Below are 5,979 nucleotides of genomic sequence, written 5' to 3'. Positions count from 1 at the left end.
TCTGACCACGGGGCAAAAGAGTCCTTCCTGACCCCAAAGATGCGATTGGTCTGACCCTGAGCAGAGGGGCAAGACCCTCTAGCCAGGAAACCTTGGCTTTGGTCCCAGCAGGAGAATCGGCACACCCCTGTTGAAGTTCCCACCCTTAGCTGTAGCCAACACCCAGCGCCTCTGGGGAGGCTTAAAAACACCCTGACAACAGGGAAAAAAGAGGGAGTAGCCAGCAAAGCCCAGAAGCTTGGGAAATACCTATGGTAGAAAACAGGCATCGCTACACCTAAATCACCCCCAACCAGTGACAGCCCAGCATCTTCTTAAACACCTTCAGTGATGAAGAGTCCTCTACCCCGTTTCTGGGGTTTCTAGGCCACTGCCTCACTGTTCTCACAGTGGAAATGATTTTCTGGATATCCAGCCTCAATTGACTTTACGGCCTTATATCAGCCATTCCCAACGGGCGTTTCGTGCATGGCAGTAGGGACCTGAGTCTGCTTTATGCAGTGAGGAAAGGTGGAGGCGTAGTGCAATAGCTGCAGGGTGGCAGGTCGGTCTCAGAGCCCAGCAGTCAAGGTGTGCGGGCTGCCGCAGCAGGCCAGGGGTACGTCTGCACGCATCTCATGCTGGTTGCCACCTCGTGCATGGCTGAGGTGCGTGGTCTTGAGACCAGATCCTCAAAGGCACGGGGGGTTGTAGTGCTGAGCCCCTGAGGTCTCCAGCCTCATGCTGGGTGTCTCAATGCAGCGCTTGGGGGCAAGTCGCTGACCAGGAGCTGGGTGTGCTGGTTGCTGACCAAACTGAGCTGGAGTTGCAACGGGCAGAAGACAGGCTGGAGCTTCAGTACTTACCTGTGCCACCAACATAGCCAGAGATCAGGGCCTTTTCCTCTGGCTGGGTCCTCAGCAGTGACGCCTTTCCCTGCTGTTAAGCACCTAAACCCAGTTTTTGTCTAAACAAAAAAGAAGCGGAGAAGCCGGGGTGCTACCCCACATCCACCAAAGGCCCCGTGGTTAGAGCACTGCTGGAGTGGGGGCAGACAGCTCGTCCAGCTTTGGTGGGGGCCTGGTCACGCATGCGTGCACAGCATTGCACGTCTGTCTCCTGTCTGTGCAGCATCCAGTGTAGGTGGGCTAGGAATAGGTTGTGCTGGTGACAGGGGGTGGCTTCGTGCCTGGAGGTAGGCAGCAGCCCCTGGGTGGCTTTGAATAAGCTGGCTTTTGCAAACAGATGGCTGCAGGGCTGGGTGGTAGCTGGGGGAACCTCTGCAAAATGGGCCAGGACACCCCGGATGTGTCTCGAGGTGCATTTGGCTCAATTGAGCTTGCGGTGAAATGCAGCCCCTCTCTTACGGGCATGCAGGCTGGTATTGAAGCTGCTGAGCGTGTGACCTCTGTGCTTGCAGGTGCCAGTGACGTTTGACGACGTGTCGGTCTACTTCAATGAGCAGGAGTGGGAGAACTTGGCCAGCTGGCAGAAGGAGCTGTACAAACATGTGATGAGGGGCAACTATGAGACCCTGGTCTCGCTGGGTGAGCATTTTGTTTTACTCCTGTCTGGGCAGCTGCACTCGGTACGGGCTGGCTCGGGGTGAATCTGCGGGGCCTTCTGGTTTCTGGAGGATTGCAGGCAAGACCTGTTAGGCCATCAGACCCACACGACAAATGCGGTGGAAGGGCAAGCTGGGTAGGATCTCGTCTCATGTGCTCTCTGGGGTGAGCTCTATAGAGTTTAGGACTGGAAGAAACTATTGGGATCATCCAGCCCTGTGACGCTCCATCCTGACTCAGCCAGGAACCAAAAAACTGGAGCAAGGGGTGAAGTGTGGCAAATACGCTGCAGTTCGAAAGAGAAATAGCTACAGGGCATTAGTGACCATTTGCATGGTGGACAGAGATGCGCAGCACATGCATTGCCTCAGTTATGGAGGCAGGAAAGACAGGCCAAAGGCACGTAGCAAGAAATGAGCTTTAGCGTTTTTTTGCCAAGAGCTGCAGGTGATCAGCTGAAGAGCTTGTGGAACAGGAGCCGCGGTCTGAGTGTCTCTGACCTGTCTGATCCACTGCTGATGGGGGAGGCACAGCCCCAGGTGAAGTCCTAAGCCTGGGGTTTGTGGTTTGAGTTAGGCCATATCCTGTGGATAACCCACTGTGATTTAAAGGTCTCAAATTGTAACCCCATCCCATGCTAAAGGCTGGTAAAACATCACTTTGTGCATATACACACGCAGAACTCGGACTCGGCTCTAAGATATCCTCCACCAAAGCTGGTCCCAGGAGCAGCTTTACCGTTTGTTTGGTCTTTTCTGAGTGACAGTCCAATTGTTGCTGCTCGGGCACCTTTCTCCGGCTGACTCTCCTCCAAGCCAGGCTGGTCCTGATGGCAGCAGTTGCTTTGACCCTTCTGCAGACACATAGGTGCCTGGCAGTAACAGGTCAGAAGAACTGCCCTTCAAGTGGTTGTTGAAGCTGAAACAGGAGGTGTTTCATCAATAAAGACAACACTTTCTTTTAAGCTACCTGTTGTCCAGGTGGTAGAGGTTTTGGCAGCCTTGAAGATAACTGAGAGGTTCGAGGCTTGTTCTTCTCTTGGAGCTTGGCCTCCCCTTGCATGTGTGAATCCCCCTGCGAAGGACAATAACATACCTCCCATGCTTTGTTTTGATGTAGGAACCCTAGGGAAATATTAGCATCCGTCCACACTGCCCACCATCTCTGGCCACTGATTTGAAGGGTTGGCCAAAACCCACGGACAGTTCTGCATCTTGAAAGATCGCCCATCGCTAAGGCTGATCAGCATCCTCTCATGTCACTGAATCATAGACAATGAGGGTTGAAGGGACCTCATGTGGTCACATCTAATCCAACCCCCTGCTCCAAGCAAGACCAGCCCCAACTGCATCATCCCAGCCAGGGCTTTGTCTAGCCGGGTCTTCAAAACCTCCAAGGATGGAGATGCCACCTCTCTGGGTAACCTGTTTGAGTGCTTCACCACCCTCCTAGTGAGAAAGTGTTTCCTAATGTCTTTCTCCATTTGCAGACTACGCCGTGTCCAAGCCTGACATCCTGTCCCAGATAGAGCGAGGGGAGGAGCCCTGTGTCAGAGAGCAGCCGGGCTCTCCAGAAAGGTCGGAAGAAGCAGAGGAGAAGCAAGAGGCATGGGAAGAAGGGGACGCCCCTGTGAACACCAGCACAGGTGAGTCGCATCTCACCAGGCCTCCTCCCTTTGTCCATCTCAGTCAATCTCCCTGCAGCGCTGCTCAGCTATCAGCACCAGAGCTCTGCCAGGGGCAGGACGCAGGTCTCCTTAGAGCCCTGATGGCCTGGGTCTGCACTGAGCAGAAAGACAGCATGGGAAAAATGTGATGGTGTTTAGCAAGAGGAAGTGTGGGTTGCTCCAGGCTGAGCCCAGAGGAGAAACGTGGAGGGAACAGGGGACATAGCTGGGCCCCAGCTCACAGTGACTTGGATGCTGGGATTTCAGTGTCAGACCCACGAGGCATTTGGGGCCTCCAGGGTTGGCAGTGGGTCCGAGGTGGGTCTTACATTCTGGCCAGGGGCACTTTAGCCCCTTGCTTACCAGCCTCTGTGATGACTGGCAACCCACGAGTCCCCTCCGGCCCCAGGAGGCTGGCAGAGGGCAAGCGAGGCTGCTTGTGGATCCTGCTGCAAGAACTCGTTGGCCCTGGCAGGCTGGCTGCTGCAGCTGGGACGTGCCTATGTGAGCAGGGGGCCAAAGGATGTGGGCAGCTGGGTTCCTGGAGGAGGAGAGAGGGTCTCTGTAGGGAGATAGGCCAGGAGAAAGGGGGCCTGGTAGGCAGCAGGGGTGGCGATTAGGGGGAACACAGGTCCTCCAGCTGAGGCAGCTCTGCGCTCAGCATCCTTCAGCCGGCCCCGCTGTTCTCTTCCCCGCAGCATCTCCGGTGTCAGCGCTAGATAGCCTCTCGTGGGGGGTGCACGAGGACGAGCCTGATGACCAAGACACCCCAGACCTGGAGGAGGAAGAGACGCTGGTAGACCCTGGCGCAGGTGAGTGTCAGCCCAGCCGGCTCCAGGGTGGGCAGCGGGCTGGGAGCCAGGCAGCCCTTTCCTCTCCGTGCACTCCTTTCTCCCTTTGTGCCATGGGGCAGGCCTGCCCGCTCGAGAGCCTTAGGAAGAGGATCCAACAAGCATTAAGCTGCAGCATGTTCCCGCCCCGTGAGCTGCGTCCCTGCCCCACTCCCTGACAGGAGGAGTGACGATCCCATCTGGACACTTCTTTGCATCGTGTGCGAGAGCAAGGGGGGGCCAGCTCTGCTGCATGGTCTGACTTTGCCAGAGGGAAAACAAACCCAAGCCTTGCCTTGTCAGCTCGCCAGGCCCAGGTGTCTGGCCCCAGGGTGAGGCGGGAACACAGCAAGCGCTTCTGGGAGCTGGGGATTGTCCACGGGGACAAGCTGTGCAGCCAGCATGGAAAGAGGGAAAAGGAGCATAGATCGCTAGCACGCCACCCTCCCTCCAGGGTGGAGCAGCCCACGCTGCCTTCCACTGAGGTTGTCAAACATAGGCCAGAGGGCTTTGAAGAGGGGAGCAAAGGAGAAGCAGAGTGCAAGGACGTGAGAAGGTTGCGGAGATCAGCTGAGCTCCTTGGAGAGCCCGTCATGCAGGTTCAGCGTTCTTGTGTCGGGAGGTTTATTTCCGTGCAACATTATTGCTCTAGAGCGGGATGTAGAGCGCAGACAGGTGGGCACATGTCTGATGCCGTGCTGAACTAACACCCTTGGAGCGAAAGCACGTGGTCTCCCTGGTACAGCCGTGGGATGGGAGGGAGCAAGGATGGGGTTTGCCTGGATACAGTGCTGTGGCTCCTCCAGGTTTGCTCACAGCCTGTTGCTGGCAGTGTTCAGCATCCCATACTCGGGTTGGCGCTGGAGAGACTGGTACCAGGCCGTTGTCCCCTTGCCTCTGTCTTCAGTCTTTCCAGACAGACTCGAGGCTGCAGTGGGGAGTGGAGTGTGCACTGCCTGGCCCCTGGGATTCCCCCTCTTCCTCCCCTTTGCCTGGCAAATCCTTTGGACTGCCACTTTCTCACGTTCCCAGACCTTCACCTGCACTTGGGACAGCATATTCTCATGCACAGATCCACGCTGAGGAACGACTGGCTGGGTTGCAGGGCTGCAAAGAAGGACCTGGGGGTGACAGTGGACTAGAAGTTGAATATGAGCCAAGAGGGTGCTCTTGTTGCATAAAAGAAAACCAACAGTGTCCCAGGTTGTACTAACAGGGGCATCACTCGTGATTCAAGGGAAGCGATTCTTCTGCTCTGTTCAGCACTGGGGAGGCCTCCCCTTGGGTCTGATGTCCAGTTTTGGGCCCCACACTTCAGGAAAGATGGAGACAGATTGGAAAGGGTCCAGTGCAGAGCAACAAAAATGACTAGGGGCCTGGAAGCGAGCCTGATGAGGACAGACTGAAAGAGCTTAGGTTATTTAGCCTGGAGAAGAGAAGACAGGGATTGGATAAAGTCTGCAAATTCCTGAAGGGCAATGACACAGAGGATGGCGGTGAGCTTTTCTCTATGGCTGTAGGGGACTGGACTAGGAGCAACAGGCTCAAGCTGCAGCCGGGGAAATTGAGGCAGGTGATGAGGAGGAACTTCCTGACTCTGAGCATGGTCCAGCATTGGCACAGGCGCCTGGAGCAGTTGTGGAGTCTCCATCCCTGGAAATGTTCAGGAGCAGGTTGGACAGACATGTGGCTCAGATGCTTTAGTCAGGGCTGATCCTTCCTGGAGCCGGGGGGCTGGACTGGATGTGACCTTGTGAGTCCCTTCCAGCCCTGCTTTCCTGCGGTCCTAACTGGTGGTGTTGGCTACAAATGTCCAACTCGGGATCCTTAAAATTCTAGTTTATTAGGCAGATTGAAACACTGTAATCATAAACCTTGGGGCTGGTCCCCACACACACACACATGCACACACACACACACACACACACACACACAGTAG

This window comes from Alligator sinensis, unplaced genomic scaffold (genome assembly GCF_000455745.1).
Source record: "Alligator sinensis unplaced genomic scaffold, ASM45574v1 scaffold524_1, whole genome shotgun sequence".
NCBI classification, from domain to species: Eukaryota; Metazoa; Chordata; order Crocodylia; family Alligatoridae; genus Alligator; species Alligator sinensis.
The sequence above is the reverse complement of the archived record's forward strand: the minus strand, read 5'-3'. Positions refer to the sequence as shown.